We start from the raw sequence: 25,168 nt of genomic DNA on the forward strand, positions 1-25,168 counted from the left end.
TATTTAGACATCACATTTTCCAAGCTATGTTAAGCTCATGGAGGACAAGGACCATACCTTAGGCTGTTTTGTATAGCCCTCAGCACTTAGCATGATGGTTTTTACATAGTACACACATATTTACATCTCAGAAGTGTCTTCTGCTCTTCCACCCTTTGACCCCTCTCTCTCATTGGATAGGTCCTCTCAAAACCTCCATTTCAGGATGGTGTTCAGGGCAGTCATCTCTTCCTTTCTCATCAGATTTCACCGTGGACTTCCCCATTGGATTGTGTGCTCTTTCATGGTAGGGGATATCTTTTGCTTTTCTTTGTCTCCCCAGTGCTTAGCAAAGTTTCTGGTATAGAGTAGGGGCCTCATAAATTGTTTTTGCCTGATTTCTCCATTATGCCCCCAGTCAGAGGGGGGTCTACCTCCTCCACTTTTCATCTTTCTTTTATTCATTGTCTTTCCCATGAGAATGTAAACTGTTTGAGGGCAGAGAGTGACTTTCTTTCCACTTTTATCTGAATTTCCAGCTCTTAACATAGTGCTTGGTACATAGTAAGTGCTTAGTGAACAACTGACTGCCTGAAATATCTTTTGGTTGCAAGATTTAATTTACCTTATTTATTGTAGGTCCTTAGTAAGTGACACAAATTTTATGATTAGAGGTATAGTCAACAAAAGGGCCTAGGATTCAGGGTACCTAAACTAGGATCTTGAAACTGTGTTCTGGTCTTCATGAGTCTCTGACAGAAGCTGTTCTATCTGGTGAAAGTATTTATGGGGTCTGGAGAATTGGATTAATGGGCAGGCTTTATATTCTGGGATATCTCTCTTCAACCTCGGGAGTCCTTGGCCCCCAAACCTGTTAACTGATCTCTCAAGGTTGATAAGGGATCATTTAAAATTTTGACTTTCTAAGCTGGACTGATCTCCAGGATGAGAAGGATTAGATGGTTGTATGGATAGATTGCTTTTAAAGGGGAAAAAAAATTACCCACTAGTATCAGATATTAGTGAGACATATCACTTATTTCCCCAAATATCATAACAGAGTTTTAAATAAAATTATATGGTAAATGCCAATATTAAAAGCTTTATCTTCTCTTGTGGAGAATAAATGCTATTTTGCTACTGAATTGTGTATTTGTGTAAATGAACTGACTAAAAGGAAAGCATTTTGGGGTAGGGAAAAGAACATTAGACTTGTAATCAGGATACTTGGGTTTCAACCACGATGAGATGTTTGACCAAGGGCAAGTTACCACCCCTTTGAGCCTCATTATCTCCTCTTGTAAGACAAAGAGAATAATAATTGCATTTCATACATCATGGGGTTGTTGGGAGCAAAGTTTCTTGTTTTTCTTTTCTTTTTTGAGGTTATTAATTTAACCTTTTATTTTTCAAATATTTTATCTTCATTTTATTGGCATCTTTTGTTTTTACATCACTTTCACTTCTGGATAGATTCTTCCTTATTCTCTACTTAGCAACCCATTCTGGTAATAAAGATTGACTCAAAAAAAAAAAAGCAAAGCACTTTTTAAACCTTGAAGTATCTCAGAAACGTTAGTTTTATTGAAGATTTGGGTACAATGTTGGTTGGTAATTCTCCCTGACACCATAGATTTCTATCTGGGAAGTTGTTTTGAGGTATTATAACACTTTCAAAATAGAATAAAATGTAATTGGGAAAGGTTTAACAAAATAAATACAAATACAATATGTGATAGATAATGTTAAATTGTGGTTTTCTTTTTTGTTTTTGTTTTCTTTTTAATTTTTAAATTAATTAATTTTTAGTTTTCAACATTCACTTCCATAAGTTTTTGAGTTTTACATTTTCTCTGCCTCCCTCACCTCCCCACTCCCCAAGATGGTGTGCAATGTGATATAGGCTCTACATATACATTCTTATTAAACATTTTCACATTAGTCATGTTGTAAAGAAGAATTAGAATGAATGAGAGGAACCACAAGAAAGAAGAAACAAAACAAAAAAAAGAGAGAGAAAGCAAATAGTATACTTCGACCTGCATTCATACTGCATAGTTCTTTCTCTGGATGTGGGTAGTTTTTTCCATTTCCACTTTTGGAGATGTCATAGATCCTTGCATTGCTAAGAGATAAGTCTATCAAAGTTAGTCATAGCACATTGTGGCTGTTACTGTGTACAATGTTCTCCTGGTTCTGCTCACTTCATTCGGCACCCGTTCATATAATTCTTTCCAGGTTTTTCTGAAGTCCACCTGCTCATCTAAATAGTGGTTTTCTAAATCAATATGTGGTTACAGGAATTTGTTTCTGTTTGAGTTTGACACCACCCCTTTCAAAAGGTAAGGAAGGCCTAGAAAAGTTAAGTAACTTGCCCAAAGTCACTGAGGCAAAAGTAACAAGGCATGATTCCCAAGCTAGAGCACTTTGCATACCACCACGTTATCTTTCTACTCTGAGTTAAGTCACAGGAGCAGAGATCCAGAGTCAGAAAGGACCCACAAAGGCACCTGGTTGAGGAGCCTTACTTTATAAATTAGGCAATGGAGGTCCATACAACTTCCCCAGAGCATAGAGGCAATCAACAATTTGAATCCAGATCCTCTGCCTCTCAGTCCAGTTGCCTTTCTACCATGCCATCAAGCTGCTCTTGCTTAGGTGATGCTGAAGATGTAACAAGTGAAAGTTCTGAATGGTTCAGAGAGGACAGTGACAAAGAGCTTTCAACAAGGGTCTTCTCATGTAAATACAAAGCCAAGTGGAAGAACCCAAGGTTCTATTTTAAATGCTTGGAAAATACCATCACATGACAACGAAAAAGATACATCTTTCCTCTTAGACTGTCTTAGCCAAAACAACTCTATATCTCTATCTATCTATCTATTTTTAAAAACGCAAATTAATGCAATTCTGGCTTAATTTAGTTTTGTTTTTATCAAGTCAGCAAAGTTAAATACTGCATCATGCCAAAAAAATCAAAACAAACAAACAAAAAGCATGAATCTCAAGCTGTGCAAATCATTTTCTCTTCCATGTGAATTTTGGGAAGAATCCTGCCAACGTTTATATTTCTACATAAGGGCTGAGATCACGTTGAATTTTACATAAAAAAGCATCATTTGTGTTTCTCTGAGAGTAAAAGTCTCAAACAAAAGCAAGTCATTTCGTGATTCAATGTCTGCAGCACAGCAGGCATCCAATTGAAGAAATCCCCTTCGAGGACCAAACAAACGTTTGCTTCCATGTTGGCACTTCAAATCAATACCAGACTCAGCAAGGCATGGATAGACTGCTGCCTGTTCTCTTTGGAGCAGTTAAAGTAACAGTGGCCATACTGTTTTATGACTGAATGAGTCATTCATTGCCCTGGTCCCCAGGAGGGGCGGGAAGGAGTAAGTTGTGCAAATGGTAAGGACAGGGGCTGGGTTTGACACTCCTAGTGAGAATATCTGGTCTTAGATCCAATGGCAATATTCACTGAGCTTGGATCTCCATGGGTGAGAGATGGATTTAAAGGGACCCAAACCAGAGATCTGAAAAACCAGTTACAAGATCCATGTGCTTGAAAACTGGGTGCTGTGGCAGTGTGTGAAAAAAGAAAGCAATTAAAGTTCATCCTCCCCAAGCTTCCTGAAGATTAGAGGGGAGCAAATAGTTTGCCGTGCGGTTTGTTTTAATTGATAAAGGTTTATCCTTGAGAATCTGGAATGCAATCCTAAATAGGTAATGAGTCTGTCCATAACTTCCCTGAATTACTAATCATGGCCACTGTTTTTTCTTCTTACCTTGAAAAGGTGAACGAAATGTCCTCATATCTCACAAGGAAAGGTGTTCATTTGTTTTCTTCATGTTGGAAAACAAAATTGATATTGAAGCTCCAATAGTGACACTGCTTTAGGCTTACAGTTACCCTGCCACAATGAGGGGTTTAAGGGTGCAGTGCCTCCACGATCTGGAAAATCTGTGTAAAATTTTTTGGCCCTTCCTTCATACTGGAGAAGTCTGAATTATTATGATATTAAAAGATAAAATCTGTTGATATTCAATAATACCATAAACATTTTATGCATTTCTGATTTTCTAAACTTTTTTTCTGTGTCGTCTGAGGGCTTTCACATGTAGTCTGTGGCTTTGGCAAAACTCTCCCCAAATGCTCGTTTAATTCCTTATGCCGACCTGTGATATAAGTCACCAAGTGGAAGGGATAACTGTATTGCCTTTGGAGGCCCTCCCTCACTTCCATCCAATTCATTCGCAAGTCATGACATCACTTTCCTGATGTCATGGTCCTCTTTGAGGGCAAAGGACAAACAGCAAAAGAAGGGAGAACAGGTATTTTGGTGAGAATAGAGAGATGCAGGAAGTGAAATCCCTAAACATTTCTGATACTTCAGAACAACAATGAGGCTACTGACAATTGGGTGAACAATTTACCATAAGTAGCTATTTTTATGCTTGAGGCTGATGACATGAAATGGGCCTTCAATTAAGCTGAGAGTGAGATAATCCCTGCTCACTAGGAACTTACCCTCTAATAGGGGGAACAATAAATACATATAATACACACACACACATATACATATATATGTATATATATATATATATATATATATATATATATATATATATATATATATAAAACTGAATAATTACAAATACATGCAAAGTAGTTAAATGAACGTAGTTGGGGGAAGAAGAACATTAGCAGTTTGAGGGGATCAGGGAAGGTTTCATGTAGAACATGGCAACTGAATTGTTATCTTAAAGGAAAAGGGAGATTCCTCCTATGAGGGGGAGGTAAGAAGGGAGACCGAAGGGGGGAACAAACATTTATTATGTGTCTACTATGTGCCAGGCACTGTGCTAAATGCACTGTAAAATGCCATCTCATTTGATAGGATTGTATAGGAGGGACAGCATTCCAGGTTTATGGAATGGCATTTGCAAAGGCATGGGATGGAATACTGGATGTGAGCAACTGAAATGAGGTCATTTTGGCTAGTGCAGTAGGGGCAATGATGTCCAGTGAGGTTGGAAAGATAATGGGAGTTTCTAGGGATGGGCTATTTCTGGTTTGCCTTTGTATCCTCAGTACTGGTCAGGGCCTTGTATATATTATATGTTTACTTGGATTTCCTTCTGTTTGTAGGCTTAGAAACACAACTTCATTAGGTTATTCGGGGGTAACTGGCACCTGGGGCAACAATTCATTTTAACTAAAGTTACAAGAGACTGGTATATAAACATGAGTACCAATTTATTACTTTGTAAATATTTAGCTCATTGGTATGTTCTTTTCTTAGAATGACTAGGTCAATAATATGTCTAGGTCATACCTGAGACATCCCAGGATTACAGAAAACATCCAAAGAAGGGAGGCTTATGTATTCCCGGTGGTGACATTTATTTAGTACCTTAAAGTTTGCAAAAAATAATACATAACATTTTCTCATTTGAGCTAAGTGGTATAGTGGCTAGGGCTCTAAACCTAGAGTCAAGAAGGCCTGAGTTCAAATCCAGTCTCAAATGCTAGCTGTATGGCCCTGGACAAGTCATTTAACTTCTCTGTACCTCAGTTCTCTCATATGTAATATGGGAATAACATACATATGGGAACAACACATATGGGAATAATAACACTTCTCAGGGTTGTTGTGAAGTTCTAACAGATACTATTTGTAAAGCCTTTCATAAACCTTAAAGAGTCATATAAATACTAGTTGTTTATAATAATAATAATAATAATAATAATAATAATAATTATTATTATTGGTTAGGCAATTGGGGTTAAGTGACTTGCCCAGAGTCATACAGCTAGTAAGTGTTATGTGTCTGAGGCTGGATTTGAACTCAGGTCCTCCTGACTCTGGGGCTGGTGCTTTATCCACTGCACCACTAGCTGCCCCTATAATTATTATTATTTATTACAATAGCGCTGTAAGGTAGTAATTTTATGAAGGTATTATTATTCCCATTTCAGAAATGATGGCAACCAAAGTTCAGAGAAAGTAAATAACTTGGCCATATTTAGTAGGTCTTTGTGGCAGGGTCTGTACTACCTGACTCCAAATCCAGAGCTCTAACTAACACCTCAGAAACCTGTCTGATCCTGCAACTAGAAGCAACATATTGGAACAAGGAAGCTGTAGAGTGAGCATGCTGGCCCATGGTTTCACAGCAGCATGCTGAAGCTGTAACACAATACTCCACTGATCAACAAAGATTCATCAGACAAACTGTCATTTTGACAATTTTGCCCAGTTGCCTGAGCGTGCAGCATCCCAGTCTCTGGGAGAATTTTATCGGGAGGCACGTCAAATAAATAAGTATTCATTAAGAGCCTACAAGATTTCAGGCATTGTACTAAGCCTAGGGATACAAAGAGAGGCAAAAAAAATATGTCCCCTGCCTGAACTCAAGGAGCACAGAGTCTAGTGACAGATATTTCCTACTGAATTCTTTACCATTTTCTTGGAATTCCCAGTAAAATTTGACTGGAACCAGCAGTGAAGTAGCAAGAGCATTGGCCTTGGAGCCAAGCAAAATCTGGGTTCAAATCCTACCTCTGAAAAAACTCACTGCCTATGTGACTGGATAATTCAGTTAAGTGGCAGCTAGATGACACAGTGGGTAGAGTGCCAGTCCTGAAATCAGGAAGAATTATCTTCCTGAGTTCAAATCTATTGTCATTTACTAAACTGAGTGACCCTGGGCAGGTCACCCTCTTTTGCTTCAGTTTCCCCATCTATAAAATGAGCTGGAGAAAGAAATGGCAAACCACTCCAGTATCTTTGCCATGAAAGCTCCAAATAGGTTCATGGAGAAGATGTGACTGAAAATGGCCAAAACAAAATTCAGTTAACTCTCCTGAGCTCAGTTTCTTTAATTATACAATGTAGGTAAAAAAATTTCCATTTGTTGATGAAATCACAGATTATCTTCATGTTCTTTCAAAGTTCACTGGCTGAACGGCATTCATCTGGGGATAGTCTATGAGTAGCAGAAAGAAAAAGGATAGAAAGTTGGGTTGAAGTTACAGATTTTGTAGTCTTCCGCACAATAGTAATATTTCAAGCTAAGGGAGAAGATTAGGTTTCCAGGGAAGATGAAGAAATTGATAAGCATGGACAAGAGAGGCTGGCAGACAAGCACTATGAGGCTTGGTTATAGGTGTAACTGCATATTGAATATACTTCTGCCCAGTGAGGTATGGTGTTTTCATGGAGTATTTATCCATATTAAAATGGTACCTGTACCATTGTTGGCCTTGAGGCAAAGGCCAGGCCCACATACTTGAGATGAATACCACATACTGTCTAGCCAGGTCATTAATTCCATCTTCCTGACATATTCCAATAACTTCACCATTCATTTTTAGCACTGACCAGCTCAGCTATGTCTGTCTAATTTACCATGTACATATAGATGCTCCAAAAATATTTGCCACAGAGACAGTACCATCTAAGTTCTAACTTTTCTGAGACCGGTGTTTCCATGCTGATCCTTCTGATATAGGAACTGGGTTGCATTAAGCAGAGGTCTTCTTCCTGTCTTGGAGCAATCCTTTCTGTGTTATAGCACTGCAGTGGCATCTGTCTCATGTTCTTTGCTATGTCACTTCATTCTTCAGTAGCTGATTTTTTTTCTCCTCAAGCCCCATTGGCTTTTATAATTTTCCTTTTGTTCTTATTTGAAATACTCTTTTCATGATCCCAAGCACCTCCTTGAAAGAAAAAAGGACTATTTTGTAAAAGCAACAATAGTTCTTTGATGATGATGTATGGTAGTGAATCATGGAAAATCTGCATTCCCTAAAGAATTAAATTTGATGCAAATCCAAAGAGCAATTGAGTGGTGGTGATTAGCATGACTAGGCTTCACCACATAGCAAAGAATTTTGTGGGTAAAATAGTGCAAAGGATGTCATCAATGGATATGTGACCAGGAAAAAAACAACAGCAACAGAAAGATGGGCCAATCGTATAGCAAGGATGAAGGGTAACTGACAGACGGATGTCATACTCCTCTGGCATTTGTACTTTGCCAAAAGAATGAGACCAAAGCCCAAACAAATCAGGTAAACCTTCTGTGGTAGATTTATGGGAATATATGGACAAAAGGTAGCCAGAAAGGGGCAGGAATGAATGAGTTGTTATTGGCCTTACTGGAGGGAGTGTCCACATTGATAAGATTACAGATTCCTCCAAATATCTGAGTGTAGGAGCATAGAATTATCAAAGATGATAAAAAGCTAGATAGGATTGGATTTGAGGGACCAAAGTGTCTAACCACTTAATTTTACATGTGAGGAAACTTAGATTTAGAGAGATTAATCAGGGGTGGGGAAGCTGCAACCTTGCGGTTACATGTAGCCCTCTAGGTCCTCAAGTGTGCACCTGAGGACCTAGAGGGCCACATGTGTCCTTGGGGCCACATGCTCCCCACCTCTGGTAAGTGGATCACCCAAAGTCACACGGAGCTAGGATTTGAACTGAGGCCTTGCAACTCAAAGTTCACTGTTCCCTCTACTGTACCATACAGTCTCCAATATATTAGAAACTATTTCATGGAGGCTGAGTTTGGTAAAAATTCCCCATTCTTTCCTTTAGGTTTCATTTGCACACTTTTTTCAGTCATTCAGTTTTCAAAACCATCAAAACTTTTTTTTTTTCTAACAAGGGGATGATGTTTTTGTCGTGGTAACAGTTTCATTGCCAGTGGTGTTAATTCCTTAAGGCATTCTCCAGTCCTTTTCCTGAATCCTAAGAAAGAATCTCTTTTTCTCTGCATCAGTTTAGTTTAACTTTAGAGACAAGTTCTTCATGCCTTTTTATGGGACTATTTAGGTGGCAGGGCCCCAAGTGCATTATGGGGATAAAGAGCATTTGATGGTGTTATTGTGATCCTTTTTGGACTACGCATAGTCCAGAGAACACTGCTTTGTCAGCCACAATACCGTCTAATAATGTATGATGGGAAATGGGGGGAAAGTGCTATGTAGATGATTTGGACAGGACATTCAGAAGAAACTTGGTAATGATCACTGTGTGTGGGCAATATTTGGATAGGAAGGAGATTGAGGAGGAATTAATTATCTGAGATTTTTTTTTTTACCCTAAGAACAAATCAGTATTGTCCATCCAGGAGAAAGTCATATGACACATCTGTGCTAACAGAGGATGTTTCTAATGTTAATGAGGATCCACAGAAGGCCTGGGTTTGTGACAGAGTGGTTGGGAAGCAGAACAGAAATAAGCCCACCTTTGAGCAGGCAGGGAGCTGGTTATAGAAGAGAAACAAATGAGCTCTGGGAGATTGTTTACTGGGCTCTGAATTGGACAGAAAAGCAATAGAGGAAAAGGAATAAGAAAAAATGAACTCAGAATTCAGGAGGTGGGAGAAAAGGAAGGAAGAATGATTTTTTGCGTGTTGAAATTTATTGGTTTTTTAAGATAAATTAATATATTACTTTTCCTGAAGTGGTGGGGTTTAAGTTACAATTAGTCATTATCAGGCAGAGCCTTCAGTGATCTTTATTCAGAAAATATTGAACTCTGGCAAATATGGATAGGTGATAACTTAAAAGTGCATTATACATTTATACCATATCTCCTCTTTACAAGAGAAAATGGATTGATTTCAGAGACATGTATGAATATGGAAATATCTGGCCAGTTGGGCGGTGAAAGTAATTAATGACTAATGAGAATCCTGTTTCTTCTATTAGTAGCTACTCAATGTCAATTCCTTAGGGAACAGTTGTAGCTGGTACCAATTGCAGATGAAGTTGAGAATTTTCACAAGGAATGTCTTTAAAGCCAGAATATTCATAAGATAGAGGAGTATAAAGCCAAGACGGGTAAGCAAAACTGCACTTGGCGTCATAGATTTAGAACTGGAAGGTCAGTGAGTCAATAAGCATTTATTAAGTGCCTACTATGTGTCAGCCACTGTGTTAAGCACTGGAGATACAGAGAAAGGCAAAAGATAGTCCTTGCTCTCACAGTCCGATGAGGGAGACAAGAAACAAATACGTACAACCAAGCTATATATGGGACGGATAGGAAATTCAGCCAATCTTTAACATTTGAGTGTTTAACTTTTCCAACTTTAAACATTTGTAATTTTATTAGTAACCCCATTTGCACTTTCCTGTCAGCAACCATACACATCTAAGGCTATGCTAAGTAAAGAATAAAATAGGAGTTGAAACGCACTCAAGTTTGTGGAATGGCTGATATCCTTACTAAGCGCTTCACTGGTCTTATTAACTCTGTGGCTGTAAAGAGCTTCCTGTGCATTTGCTGAATAGTTTCATTGTTTGCCTTTAAAACTCAAGTTTTGTGTTATATTTATGCCTCCAAAGCATAGTGCAAGTCCTTTTGACCCAAAGCTAAAGTGTACAAAATCAGTGATGTGGCTTAGTGAGAGAACAAAGGTGGTAGACAAACCTCCTCCTGGAAGGTCTGCAGCCACTGTTGGCTGTGACTTTGGTGTTAATGAATTGTTATATCCACCAAAAAAAAAAAAAGGAGGAAAGTATTCATAAATGTTTTCATGAATCCCTTCCAAAAAGTGCTCACATAACCTCTCAATAGTGATGAGGTAATTGAAAAAATGGAAAAGTGGGTAAGTTTGTGGGTATATGAGATGGTGGTTACCCCTGATTCTTGTCCAGCCTCCTCCACTGCCCATGACACCAGGCAAGCATCCTAAGCTGTGATACCTAGGGTGGGGGAGTAGCATGGCTGCCCCTGCAGCACCTGGCCCCCTGGAGACCACTGGGCTGGGCTGAGCTGCCAGGCAAGAGTTCTGAGCTTTGAGAGGGCCAGGACTCACCCCCAAGACATGGGCTTTTCATCAGGGAACAATTCAGCCATAGAGCCAAAAGGGATATTACAGAAGGCAGGTTGCCCCTTTCCTCTTTTTACCTTGGGGTTCTTTTGACATCTCCACCCCTGCACCTCCCAGTCCTGCATTGCCTCTCCTACCCTCTGCATTTTATGGGTTGTTTCATGGTTACTGTGTTAGGACAAGTGTATGTTATCAGAATTAATGTTTTGTTATACAGAATCGCATGTGGAAAAGTGTAGTTTCAGTAATCTCTAGTGAAAGATTATAGTTTTTGGTGGTCTTGGGGACCCAACCCCCTATTTCTCATGGGTTCAGTGTGTCAACATTTGTGCTTTTGACTTTCCAGCCATTTTCTAGGAACATTACCCTCATGAAAATTGAGAAATGACTGAAATTAACAGGGAGAAAGGACCCCAAATAAGATGGGTTGGGAAAAACTTCCTGTAGAAAGAAGATGGGGTTTTAATTGAAACTTGAAGGACACCAAGAGAGGAAGGGATCCTAGAAGTCACTCAGTTCAATCTTTTATTTTAGAGAAGAGGAAACTGAGGCCTCCAAAGGAAAAATTACTTTCTCAAGGTTGCACAGGGAGTAAGTAGCAGAACTTTTATGGGTTGGTTGAAAGGGTGACAGTAAAAGACATAGACATTGAGATCCTTCTGATGGATATTTCCCTGTCAGTTTTCTTTTCTTTTCTTTTCTTTTCTTTTCTTTTCTTTTCTTTTCTTTTCTTTTCTTTTCTTTTCTTTTCTTTTCTTTTCTTTTCTTTTCTTTTCTTTTCTTTTTTCTTTTCTTTCTTCCTTCCTTTCTTTCTTTCCTTCCTTCCTTCCTTTCTTTTTCTTCCTTCCTTCCTTCCCTTTCTTCCTTTCTTTTCCTTCATTCCTTCCCTTCTTTCCTCTCTTTTCCGCCTCGCCTCGCCTCGCCTCGCCTTGCCTCGCCTTCCCTCGCCTCGCCTCGCCTCGGCTCTCTTTTCCTTTCCTGTCCTCTCTCTGCTCTCCCCTCCTCGCCTCGCCTCGCCTCGCCTCGCCTCGCCTCGCCTCGCCTCGGCTCTCTTTTCCTTTCCTGTCCTCTCCTGTCCTCTCCTGTCCTCGCCTCGCCTCGCCTCGCTCGCCTCGCCTCGCCTCGCCTCGCCTCGCCTCGCCTCTCCTCCTCTCCTCGCCTCGCCTCTCCTCGCCTCTCTCGCCTCTCCTCTCCTCGCCTCTCCTCGCCTCTCCTCGCCTCTCCTCTCCTCTCCTCTCCTCTCCTCTCCTCTCCTCTCCTCTCTCCTCGCCTCTCCTCTCCTCTCCTCTCCTCTCCTCTCCTCTCCTCTCCTCTCCTCTCCTCTCCTCTCCTTTCCTTTTTTTTTTTTTAGTATTTAGAAAGTGGCAATAATTATCATAAGTCAATTTTAGCATGGACTTTAAAACAGGGTCCTGGTAGCAATCCTGATGATTGGCAGGATTTTTGCATTTTTTTTAAAGTAAGCTCCAGAAGTTTTTTTTTAACCTAATTCAGAGAATGTCTATATCTTCTGGCAGAATTTCTTAAAACTCTTTGGTTTTCTCATGAGAAGGTTCACTTGTATAATGCACTCTGTCAGTTATGTTAGAAATAAAGGAAAAAAGTGAGGGATGAGTATTATAGTTGCCAGATAATAAAATGTTCCTTTTGGATCTGTTGAGCTGAAGAAGGTTACAGGAGGCAGAGAGGATGAGGTGGTGGCTGCATCAAAAAGAGGGAAGCAAACGTAGAGGCAGGTGCCATTTGAAAAGAAGCAATATCCCAAGATGAAAGAACACAATCTAGGAAAGACGGGACAAAGTAAGAGATGTGCCAAGCGTGGATTCTTGGTATGTTCCATTGTAGCCCTGTCAAGAAAGAAAAATGTCAATTGACATTCATGAAACAAATGGATAAAACAGGCTTGATCATAACCAAGAGGACAAAATAATAACAATCCTATGCTACTGGGAAAATGGAAAATAATTTAAGCCTTCAAATAAAAATAATATTAGCTGACATTTCTATAACACTCTAAGGCTGGCAAATTGATTTATATACATTATATCATTTGTTGCTTATAGAAACCCAAGGAGGTAAGTACTGTAGACATTGCTATTCCTATTTTAAAGATCAGGAAATTGAGGCTATTGGAGGGAAATTGAGGGTTAAAAGACAGCATTGATCACATAGTTATTAAGTGTTGTATATAGGATTAGGACTCTCTTGACTCCAATTTCTGTATTCTTTAACTGGCAGAATACTTTGGTGGACTGGGGTTTTAACAAATCTATGAAAAAAAAATTGGATGAAAGTTGCAAGATTGATAGCTGAGCATCTTTTTGTTATTTCTTGGATTTCTATGGCCAAGTAATTCACAGAGTGGCCAATCTACTTTCAACAAGCCCCTATGTACTTTGCTAGACTGGTCCCAAGGTAGCAGGTATAGACTTTTATTGTTCCAAATTAAGATCTTGCACCTCACTGATCTATTTTTCAAGAACCCAGTGTGACTCACCTCCATGCCACAATATGGCATCAGAGAAGGACTTTTGGAGCCCACAATATGTTAAATGACCCAGAGAAAGGCCTCTGTCGTATTGGATAGATCTGGGAGTCCTTCAATTTATTTGTTTCAATCTCACAAGAATTTATGGGATACCTGTACTATACCAGACACTGTTGCTGGGTGCTGAGGATATGAAGTGATTTGGTCTTCCAAAACCTTAGTTTTTAACACATGTAAAATGGGGATGTAAGACTATATCATCTTTTTTTTTTTTTTGGCTAGGCAATGGGATTAAGTGACTTGCTAATAAGTGTTATGTGTCTGAGGCTGGATTTGAACTCAGGTCCTCCTGAATCCAGGGCCAGTGCTCTATCCATTGTGCCACTTAGCTGTCCCTGGACTATATCATCTTTAAGACTTATTTAGAAAGTATGATTAAAAGGATGGTTAGTGACCATCAGGAGAAAAAAAGTGGTGATCACAAGAAGCCTGCATGGCTTGAGGTTATATCTATAGTTACAGTTCACCTAACGAAGTGTTTGATAAACTACATCGTGCTATGCTTGTGCAAAGATGTAGAGATGTAGGCTAGACAATGGCACAATTAGATGCATTTGGAACTAATCAGAATGAAAGAATAATCATTAATGCATTGATGTCTGCTTTGAAGGGGATCTCCAGTATGAATGAATGAATAGAAAAGTAAAAGTTAAGTACTTACTATATGTCAGGCACTGTGCTTAGCACTGGGGTTACAAGTAAAAAAAAAAAGTAAGAATCTCACACTCATAGAACTTACCTTTTGAAAGGGGAAGATAATATGGATAGGAGAGCGGTGCCCTGGGAAGAGGGGTTTATTCTAGGAAATCATAGAGGTAGTGAGTGGAAACAAATGGATGTGGATCGTCAATCCCTTCGCTATAGCAATGGCAGTGCTGATTTGATTGTCTCAGACCAAATAAGGAGAGAAGGGAATATGTGCATGATGGCAGGATAGATGATAAAATGCCTGCCTAGATATTGGTTTTCCTGGTGGATAGCTGCAACTCTAGATGGGATATGAAAACACGGTGTGGGGCTGCTTCATAAAAAAAAAAAAATTATGTGAGTTTACACTCACTCATTGATCAGGACAGCTCAGATCAGACCAGGCAGTGTTCTGAGCTGGTGTGCTGGGGATCTGCTCTTGATCCTATGATATTAAGCATTTTCAGCATTGACCTAGGTAAAGGTTTTGATGTTGTTATCAGATTTGGAGTTGACACAAAGCTGAGGGGAATGGTTAACATGTGGGATGACAGTCTCAAAGAACAGGTAGGTGGTACATTGACAGAGTGTGGGTCTTGGAGTCAGGAAGACTTAAGATCTAATACTGCCTCAGATGCTTATTAGCTGTGTGACCCTGGACAAGTCATTTAACCTTTCTTTGTCTCATTTTCCTCCTCTTTAAAATGGAGATAATAATAGTACCAACTTCACAGGGTTGTTATGAATATCAAATGAAATAGCATATGTAAAGCACTCTGGAAACCTTAAATTACTATATAAATTATTATTTTGTCCTCCTCCACTTCATTATTATTATTATTATTATTATCTTGACAGACTAGAACATTTGGTTGAATTTGATAAGAGATAAAAGGAAAGTCTTACACTTGGGCTCAAAAATCACTTCCATAGGAATGAGATCATGGAAAGACAGCAACATAGCAGTTATCTTAAAAAAAAGAAAAACATCTGGAGAGTGAGTTAATTATAGGATAGGGTAACCAAGAAATCTAATGTAGTCTTAGGCTAAATCAAGATGAGTGTGGTCTAACAGGGCCTCTTAAACTTTTTCCACTCTGACCCCTTTATTGCTTCTCAAACTGAGAGTTAGGGTTAGGGTTAGGTTAGGGTTCATGACCCCTAGTTTAAGAAATGCTGGATAGGAATAGAGTAGCAAGCATCTTTGTACTTTGTCCTGGTCAGTATTAAGTATTAAGCTCAATGCTACATTTCACATTTTAGGAAGGACACTGGCAAACTGAAGAAGACCCAAAAGAGAGTAACCAGGGGAGTGATAGGTTGGATATATAGGGGCATATAGCTTGCAAAAAGACTTCAGGGGGTCACAATAGCTCTCTTCAAATATTTGAAGGATTCTTGTATGGAAGAGTAATTAAACTTGTGTTTGGCCCCAGAAAACAGAAGGAAGAGCAATGGGGGATCATGCATTACCCGTAAGTGAAGTCTTGTAGCAGAGTTTGGGGATCATGTGCTGAGTGTGTTGTGGAGGAGATTCCAGTTACAGAGAGATGTTGAAGCAGGTCATTGAGGGCCCTTTCACCTCTGGGATTCCTTACTTTTATCTCTGGACCCCATGATTCCAAGACGGACAGTGATGTAAAGTCAGGGGGTGAGGTTCTAAGCAGCTTTCTTGGTAGCCTTTAGTGGGGTTTAATTGGTCCCATTTGCTAGCATTACTAATGCCCTCACCTGTTAGCATCATCATCAATAGCAACATTCATTAGGGAAGCTTTATCATTGTGAGAGGGGACAGAGGACTGGCCGGGTCCGTAAGCCACCACTACAGTCCTCTCTTAGATAACATGAAGAATAGAAAATGAGCAGGTTGCAAGGGCTCTTCCATAGAAATTGTAACATTTTCAGATATTAATTACATCAATGTTTTTGAGCCCCAGGGATACTGCCTGGGACAAGGAGGCCACAGACAAAGATGATATAGGCAAAGATACTGCTGTAAATTGAAGAGGATAAGTTGTACCTTTGGACACTGGTACATATCACCCCCCCCCCCGCCCACAGCAAGAACAGATCAGACCAGTAGGAAAAAATGAGCATAATTTCTAGGCCACTCTTTGGGAAACTAGGATAAGATAAGGGTGAGACAAAGACATGTACCTTCAGCAAATCGTCATGCTGTCATGGCAAGAAAACTCTCCATTTACAATCTAGATAGAAATCAATAGCAATGAATTTTAATCTTTGTTATTACTACAAGCCAAAGCAGGGAGTGGCATCACTTAGGACAGAGAGAAGGATGTCTCCATAGGGCAAACAGGCTTCTCACATGTATTTATAGTATTAACAATATATAGAAAACTCATAGTTTTGATTTTGAATGAGTAATTTTGGTTTTGAGTGATTTGAATGAGCCACTGTCATTAGAGGCAATTTGAGTGTTTCGGGAAAAGAAGTGACTTTTTAATCTGCTAATTTGTCATCAGACTTGAGTATCCACGACAGAGTGTTTTGGTTGTAATCTGGACATCACTACAATCAAGGAAGTAAGCAGTACTAGCATATTATTCTATGAAGAAGCACATGTGAGGAAACAAGCATTTTTTTTCTTTTTTCTTTTTCTTTTTTTTAATTTAATTTTTAAAATTTTTCCCATATGCTTTTGAGTTGAATATTTTTCTCCCTTTTCCTCCCCCCCAACCTCCCCAAGACAGCACACAGTCTGACATAGGCTTTACATTTACATACCCATTAAACATATTTTCACATTAGTGAAGTTGTAAGTAAAAATTAAAACCAATACAAGGAACCATCAGAAAGATGAAACAAAACTCAACAGAAGGTAAAAATAAGTGATAGCGATTCGACTTCCATAGTTCTTTCTTTGGATGTGAACAGCATTATCCATCCCGAGGCCTCTGGAAATGTCTTAGATCCTCATAATGCTGAGAAAAGTTCAGTTTAACAATCTTAGTCATTGCATAATATGGCTGTTATTGTGTACAAAGTCCTCCTGGTTCTGCTCACTTCACTCAGCATCAGACCATATAAGTCCTTCCAAGTTTTTCTGAAGTCAGCCTGTTCATCATTTCTTATAGCACAATAGTATTCCATTACATTCATATACCACAACTTGCTCAGCCATTCCCCAGTTGATGGGCATCCTCTCAATTTCCAATTCTTTGCCACCACAAAAAGAGCTGCTATGTATATTTTTGTACATGTGGGTCCTTTTCCCATTTGTATGATCTCTTTGGGATATAGTCCTAGAAGTGCTATCAAAGGGTATGCACATTTTTGTAGCCCTTTGGGCATAGTTCCAAATTGTTCTCCAAAGTGGTTGGATCATTTCACAACTCCACCAACAATGTATTAGCGTTCCAATTTTCCCACATTTTTCTCCAACATTTATCATTTTCCTGTTTTGTCATGTTGGCCAATTTGATAGGTGTGATGTGGTACCTCAGAGTTGTTTTGATTTGCATTTCTCTAATCAAATGATTTAGAGCATTTTTTCATATGACTATAGATGGCTTTAATTTCTTCATATGAGAACTGTCTGTTCATATCCTTTGACCATTTATCAATTGGGGAATGGCTTGTGTTCTTATAAATTTGTCTTAATTCTCTATATATTTTAGAAATAAGGCCTTTATCAGAAAGACTGGTTTTAAAAATTCTTTCCCAATTTTCTACCTTCCTTCTAATCTTAATTGCATTGGCTTTGTTTGTGCAAAAAGTTTTCAATTTAATGTAATCAAAATTATCCATTTTGCTTTTCATAATGTTCTCTATCTCCTGTTTGGTCATGAATTCTTCTGCTCTCCATAGATCTGATAGGTAAACAGGAAACAAGCATTTTAAGGTTAATGAGTCTAACTTAAGCATTAAGAGGTTAATGACTTGACCTGGGCCACATGCCTGGTGGCAGAGGTCATATTCTATTCCCCCCCTCCAATCACTTTGTGTTTAATTGAATATACTTATACATGTATGTGTTGTACGTTTTTCCTCCCCTACAGAATGTTTTATGACTGCCTCTTCTTGTAATTGTCAAATAGATTTTTTGAACCCAAGTATAAGAGTTTGCATATATCTATTAATATGTACAGATAAATGTTCTAACCTGTCCAGATCATTCTGGAAACAAGCTGTCATCCAACATGTTAGTTATCCCTCTCAGTTTTGTATCATCTACACATTCTTCCTGATTCTAGGTGGTGTTCTCCAACTTATCACATTACATTTCATAGAAGACATCAATGCAGACAATCAAATTAAGATATTATATATTTTAAAATGTACAGGGTTTGAAAATTCCCCTACCAGGGTACCCTTGCTATACGCTAACCTCACATCTACTGAGGTAATTTCTTCCAAGTGTGCTATCGGATAAAGGATTGTTGATCCCAAAGTTTCATGGTGTCAGAGGTGGGATTTGGATATAGGTTTTGACTGACCCTAAAGCAAAATCTCCTTCAACTATGCCTCACTTTGGGTTTGGGTGGGATGATGGTGATCCTTTTGTGAGACAACAATATTGATGTTATGTATCTTATATGAAGAAAATCCAAGGATGATCTATTAGGAAGGAAAGGCTATGAAAGGTCAGTGTCCTCACATGTCTCTGATATCTTGAAAGTTCACATGGGTTTGAAGCCTTTTCCAGGTGATGACGCTTTAAACTTAACACTTCCCTTGTGATTGAGCAATGTGTACTTAATTTACAAACAGAAGTGAAATAATTCTGAGCTCAGGGGCCTTTAATCAGCATGGGGCTTGGTGGCAAAGAGCTTAAGCACCCACTTTTAGGAGGGCTGCAGGAATTAAAGTTTCACCAAATGCAGATATAAATCACCAGCAAAAAAGTTATTTCCCACAAAGTACTGCAAGCTGGGCCATCTTTCTGCCCTGCTGCCTTGTCTTCTAAGCCCTCTGCCCTGGCCACATCTATCTCATTACCCAGAATGTATTGAGTGTTCCTGGAACATCTAAGGAAGGAAAAAGGACTCAAGACAACAATCACAGACTCACAGTCACAAGCATTTCCCTCTTGCCAGTGCTGTTATCGGCATCAGCAAATACAAAGAACAAAGATAGAGAAGCATTTAAAAGCAAAACAATTTTTGAAAAAGCTTGGGTAATTTAAAGGAAAGCAGGAGGTGATAATAACATTATACCCAGCCTACATTTACATTGATGGAATATTTATTTTATGTAAAATAATTGTTGCAGATAATGAACTTGTAATGGCTTGGGAACTGTGCAGTTGTTTATGGCCAAGACTAGGCTAATGCATACTTCCTTGGTCAGTTTGTCTTAAGTTTTTAAATTAGAGAGAAATAGGGAGAGAAGGTGATTGATTAAAGAAAAATGTTGTTTTTTAGCATCTCCCCACTACCTATGAACGAAGTCCAAAACCATCAGCCTGGCCTATAAGGCTTTCTGTAATAGGACCCTAACTTGGATTCCCCACCTTATCTCATGTTGATAAGCAATGTTGTATAATGGAAAGTTGGACTTGTGGGTAGAAGAACTAAGTTTAAGACGTGGTTCTGACCCTTGATGGTTATGTCGCCATTGGAAAACACTTTACCTTTAATAACATCAGTGTACTGAACATGACTGAAAAATGACTGAACAACAACAAAAGCACTTATCTGTAAAATGGGAATAATTGTATAATTATACAACCTACCTTGTAGAGTTGTTGTGGGCAAAATACTTTGCAAAGCTTAAAACAGAAATGTGAGCTGTTACCATCATCATCATCATCATCATCACAATATTCAGAGATGTAACTAGAGCAGGGTAACTTGAGTTTTACTCCAGGCCAGTAGAATTTAGAGTCTGCAGAATTAAGATAATCATCTTGAAAGATGGTACAATTTAGAAGTTTGTTACATGTATAATTTGAGGGCACTTTTCTCCCTCAGCAAAATAGAAACTATTTAATGAGAATAATTAGTTAAGTTAGGAAGCTACCAGTTGTTAGGCTTCCTTCTCCCCAGTGACCACAGATCAGTTGAGTTCCTTCCTGACCTGGTCCCACTCTGCTTTTCTTCCAGTGCCTGTTTCTTTAGCAGTGGTTTCAAAGTATCCCAGGATCTTATCCTCTATGGGGCCGTTGTAGTGGTTCCCTCCAAAGAGGGGCAAAGATATAGGATCTCTACCACAAGGCTGATTTGAGGTTGTGTTTGGTACCAACTGTTTCAGGTGCTGAAATCCTGTTATTGCTCTGACTATATTGTATACTGTACCCTAGAAAAAATTGGACCATTCACTTTCCCGTGAACGTAATCCACAATAACCTGCTCTATAGTTTTTCTTATTCTGGTCTCTGCACTTAAGAGTGATCTACTCTAACATCTATCCCTAAAACATTTCTACTTGTCCTTTAAGACTCAACTCAAATGACATAACCATGAAACAATGCTAACACTATTACATCAAATAATAATATCTGTCTGTCTATCTGTCTCTCTCCCTCCTTCCTTCCAGAAGACCTATAACACTTTTTACCTTTCTTATGGAATATATCATTTTTCTCCTTTGTATGGATACATGCATGCATATGCAGATAGATAGATAATTTATCAGTGTCCTGTTGGCCCATAGATTCCTCTAAGGTGGGGACTATTTTACTCCCCTCTATCAGTTGTAACACTTATACGATTCTGTATACATCACAGACAATCAACAAACATTTATTGAATAGATCATATATTTCCCTTTATTAACACAAACTTTCTTGAAATTTATATGGCCCTCAAGACTTTTCAAAGCATGTTCACTATATTCTCCCACTGGATCCAGCCAATGATATATGATCAACTATAACTATAGTTATATAGTTACATACAACTATAACCCAGATCTAAAAGCAACAGTCCCCAATGTAGAAGAGCTTCTGGATGCGACTATGTGAGACACTGAGAAACCTTTCTAGGTTCAGTTCTGGTTTTCCCATCAACCTTAGTGTAGCATAATTATCATCAACGGTGCTATCTGCTAATACTTATTGGACATTTCCTATATGTATCTACACTAAGTATCTTTCTTGGCCTTTTGTATTTTTCATTGTGTATTTTCTTATTTTTTTCCTTTTGCTGTTTCAGTCTCTTTCTCCTTGTCTTCCGTCTCTGTGTCTCTTGCTGTCTTTCTGTCTGTCTTTATCTTTGCCTGTTTCTCACTTTATCTTTTTCTCTCTGTTTCTCTGTCTCTGGTTTACACACACACACACACACACACACACACACACACACACACACACACACACACACACATCCCACACACATTTTCTCTCATTCATAGGCCACAGAGTTATCAGCTCAGCCAGACACAGGGAAAGGAGAGCCTTTGAAACAATTTTAGAGACTTTTTTTTGGCTCATACAGTATATTGTTTACTTGCTAATTTATATCTGACAGCAATGCTGAACAGGCATGAAGGGAAGAAAAGGGAAGGTTTAAGAATCTCTCTCTTGCCCTCTTAAACACACACACACACACACACACACACACACACACACACACACAGAGAAATGCCATATTTTTTTCTTTCCACAAAATTCTAGCTACTAACTTGCCAGCAATGGAAAATTAAAGTCATCTCATATTTAACAGTGGTGTCTTTTGGGATCCCTCACATGATACCCATCAACCAACTGTGTTTTTAGAGTGGAGAAAGGGGAACAGCTACAGCAAAGTAAGCCCCTACCGAAATCACCAGAACCACACTGTTCTTATCTGTCTTTCATCTTTCTTTCTCTCCAGTGTCTCTGTTCTTTGTCCTAAGCTGTACTGCTGAATGTTAATGAGCCTATATTTTATTCAACCTCAGCCAGTCATCTGGGGGGTAATTAATCTGAGTTTTACACATCTAGCCTCTCTTTTAATGAGTAAACTTGGAGTAAAGAAGCCTTCCACTACTGGGTATTTGTTTTTAGTTGTAGAAGCAAATGAGCAGCATACATTTTGTTCCTATTTTCTCTGTCCTCATTATTAAGTTCAGTAGTAAGGGGGATACAAAATCATTAATCAGAGCATAAGTGTATTGTGATAAAAAAAACCCCACAATTATTTGAGCAACATACCTTTGGCCATGCACACACACACACACACACACACACACACACACAAACCAACCTACCAACAACCCCCCCCCAAAAAAAAAAACTCACAAACATCTCTTGTGGTGAACACACCAAAATCTGACATTTGGGCAGGCAATGCATACATAGTCTCATATATATTCACTAAACTGTGGACCCATCATTAGGAGTTAAGTAGGAAAAAAAAATGCTGGGCATGTTTGCTTTTACATTTTTCAAAATCATTGGGAGAATTTTTTTTAACTTCTGATATCTTTGCAAAAAATTTCTGCAAACACTAAAATGCTATAGAAATATGAATTATTATTAAATTGTTTTCACTTTCTTTGTAAATTGTCCTTGAGATTTCTGCAGTCTCTATATTTAGTCTACTATGAACTGCAGTTGTGATCTCTTTCCTTTCCTTTCTCCTCATTCTTAAGAGACACTTGAATCAAGCAGCAGGCATTATTTAATACCTACTGTGTTCCAGGAGCTGTGAGAGACTGTGGATAAACAAAGACGAAAAATGAAACGGTTCCTTTTCTCTCTGTTGGGGAAGACTGTACATACTAATATAAGTACATACTAATATTCAGAATAAATACATATTAATGACAGAGGGGAAAACACAAACAATTGGGAATATCAAGAATGGTATCATGTAGAAGATGGTGTTTGAAATCTGATAATTGGCATATGGGTTTATGGGGGGGGGGCCTAGAGAATAGTGTCCCTTTACTACCATGTTGAAAGGAAAGAAGGAAAAATGAAAAAATGTGGGAAGGAAAAGGAAAGAAGCGTATCTGTAGTACATTTCATTGAAGAAAGATAGAGATTATTTGAGATGAAAGTGAGGAGGAAGTATGTTCCAGACGTGGGGAAGCAGTGCAAAGTTACAAAAATGGAAAATGGAATATAATTTGTGAGGAAATGAGAAGGCAAGGTCGACTTGATCACAGAATATGGGAGGAGGCCTTATATTCAGTGAGAATGGAAAGCTGTGAAGAGCTTTAGAAGCTAAACAGAAAAAAAAATTGATTCTATAGGGATTCTACACATGGTCATTTCTATGCTTCAGTAAAATGTTTTGGCAGTGGTGTGGAGGATAGGCTTAAATGGGGAGAGACATGAGGTAGGGTAGCCTATCGAGAGGTTGATGAAATAATTTAGGTGAGAAGTGGAGAGTGACTGAACTAAGGTGGTAGTTGTGTGGGTAGAGAGAAGGGGATAGATGCAAGAGATACTGTGGGGGTAAAAATGGTAAGATTTGTCAACTGATTGGATATGTGGGGTGAAGGAGCTTGAAGAATCAATGCATATGCCACGGTTAAAAATCCAAGAGAATAGTGTGGCTCTGCATAGAAATAATTGTTTGGAAAAAAAAAGAGCTTGAAGAGAATGATGGTCATGTTCTACACATGTTGAGTTTGAGATCTCTCTGGAATACTTAGTTTGAAATGTCCAATATGCAACTGGTGATTTGAGATTGTGGCTCAAAGGACAGACTGAAGCTGGATATCACGTATCAGGGAATCATGCCTGGAGAGATGAAAATTAAATCCATAAGAGTTTATGATGTCACTGAAAGACAATATATAGAGAGGAGTAGGGAGCTTATTACAGAATGTCGTATATGTTAACCTACAGTTAAAAGATATGATCTGGATGATGGGCTTGCAAAGGAGTGTGGGAGTCAGGTGCTGAACCTTTTGCAAAAGTAGAGGGAAAGACCTGGGGGCGAGTATATAATACCAGATGAGGTAGGTGTTGGGCACAATTTTTTCTTATTGATTGATTGATTATTCCATTGATTAATGCAGGGATATGGACAGAAACAGGTGGTGGTGATTAACAATCTTAAGGATGGATAATCGTGGGTGGAAGATGAAACACTAAACCATCTAGAAAGGGTGTTATTGATGGGCAAGGCCCGGTGAGCTTTAGTCTCACTTGCTTGTCCTGGATGACACTGCCCCCTCCAAGCCTGACAGAGGTTATAACTTTATTCCCTTAAATTAGAGTTAAGTCTTTTAAAATTATAAGGTAATAGTATTGCTTCTATACTATATTTTGGCAAAAATCTTAGAGGCTGATACATATCTCTCATTAACACATTTCCAGGGTAACATTCTCTTATCTTGTCATATATCCACAACAAAGATAGTGCCCACAGCTAAAGAGGGGAGAGAGGATTAGCTTGTGATAATTGCCCCTGAAATGACATAATATGAGTGAATGGCAACAATGGAATCTTTGAATCCTGAGACTGTTCCCCTAGTCCCAGAGCATAGTGGCCAGATTCTCCCTTCAGAACCTTGCCTTCAAATAACAAGAGCTGGCTATAAAGGTATGCTGGCTCCTAGCAATTCGATTGCCTCTGATCCTTTCTTCCTGGGACCCTGGGATCCGTTCCACCTCAGAACCTCGAAACTTGGCTCTCTCCACCAAGAAAAGAACACCGATTGATGACATTTTAAATCCATTTGCGTTACTGTCAAATCTGATTCTATGATTTTCCAGGTCTGATTTTTTTCTTTAACCAGATGATGATTTGCAGTTGGACAAAAGCTAGTTGTCCACAAGGATGGCTTGTTTTGTTCCTGACATTCCTGGCACATAGCCCCACACATTACAAAGAGTAAGCAGTTGCTAGATGTTAGTTGAATTCACTTGGATTGAGTGTGTTCACCTGAGATGCCATTAAAGTTGAGGCAGGGTCTTAGAGCACTGAAGAATAAATTTCCCAACTATACTTGTAAATGTCTTATCAACATTCCCAAAACATACTCATTTAACAAATGCACTCTGCATACATAAAACTGAAGAGTCCTTAATGATAGAAGGGACTCAAATCTTCACCAGAGCACAAAGTATTTGTGTGCCCTAGGCAAGGTTTGAAATATATACCCCCACGTTTGAAATCTGTGTCCCCTTTGTTCTGCTCACTGGAGGCTTTGAGAACCTTTTCTCTAACAAATGTAATGATGTATCACACACACAAAAATAAC

This window comes from Phascolarctos cinereus, unplaced genomic scaffold (genome assembly GCF_003287225.1).
Source record: "Phascolarctos cinereus isolate Bilbo 61053 unplaced genomic scaffold, phaCin_HiC Scaffold_1;HRSCAF=81, whole genome shotgun sequence".
Lineage (NCBI taxonomy): Eukaryota > Metazoa > Chordata > Mammalia > Diprotodontia > Phascolarctidae > Phascolarctos > Phascolarctos cinereus.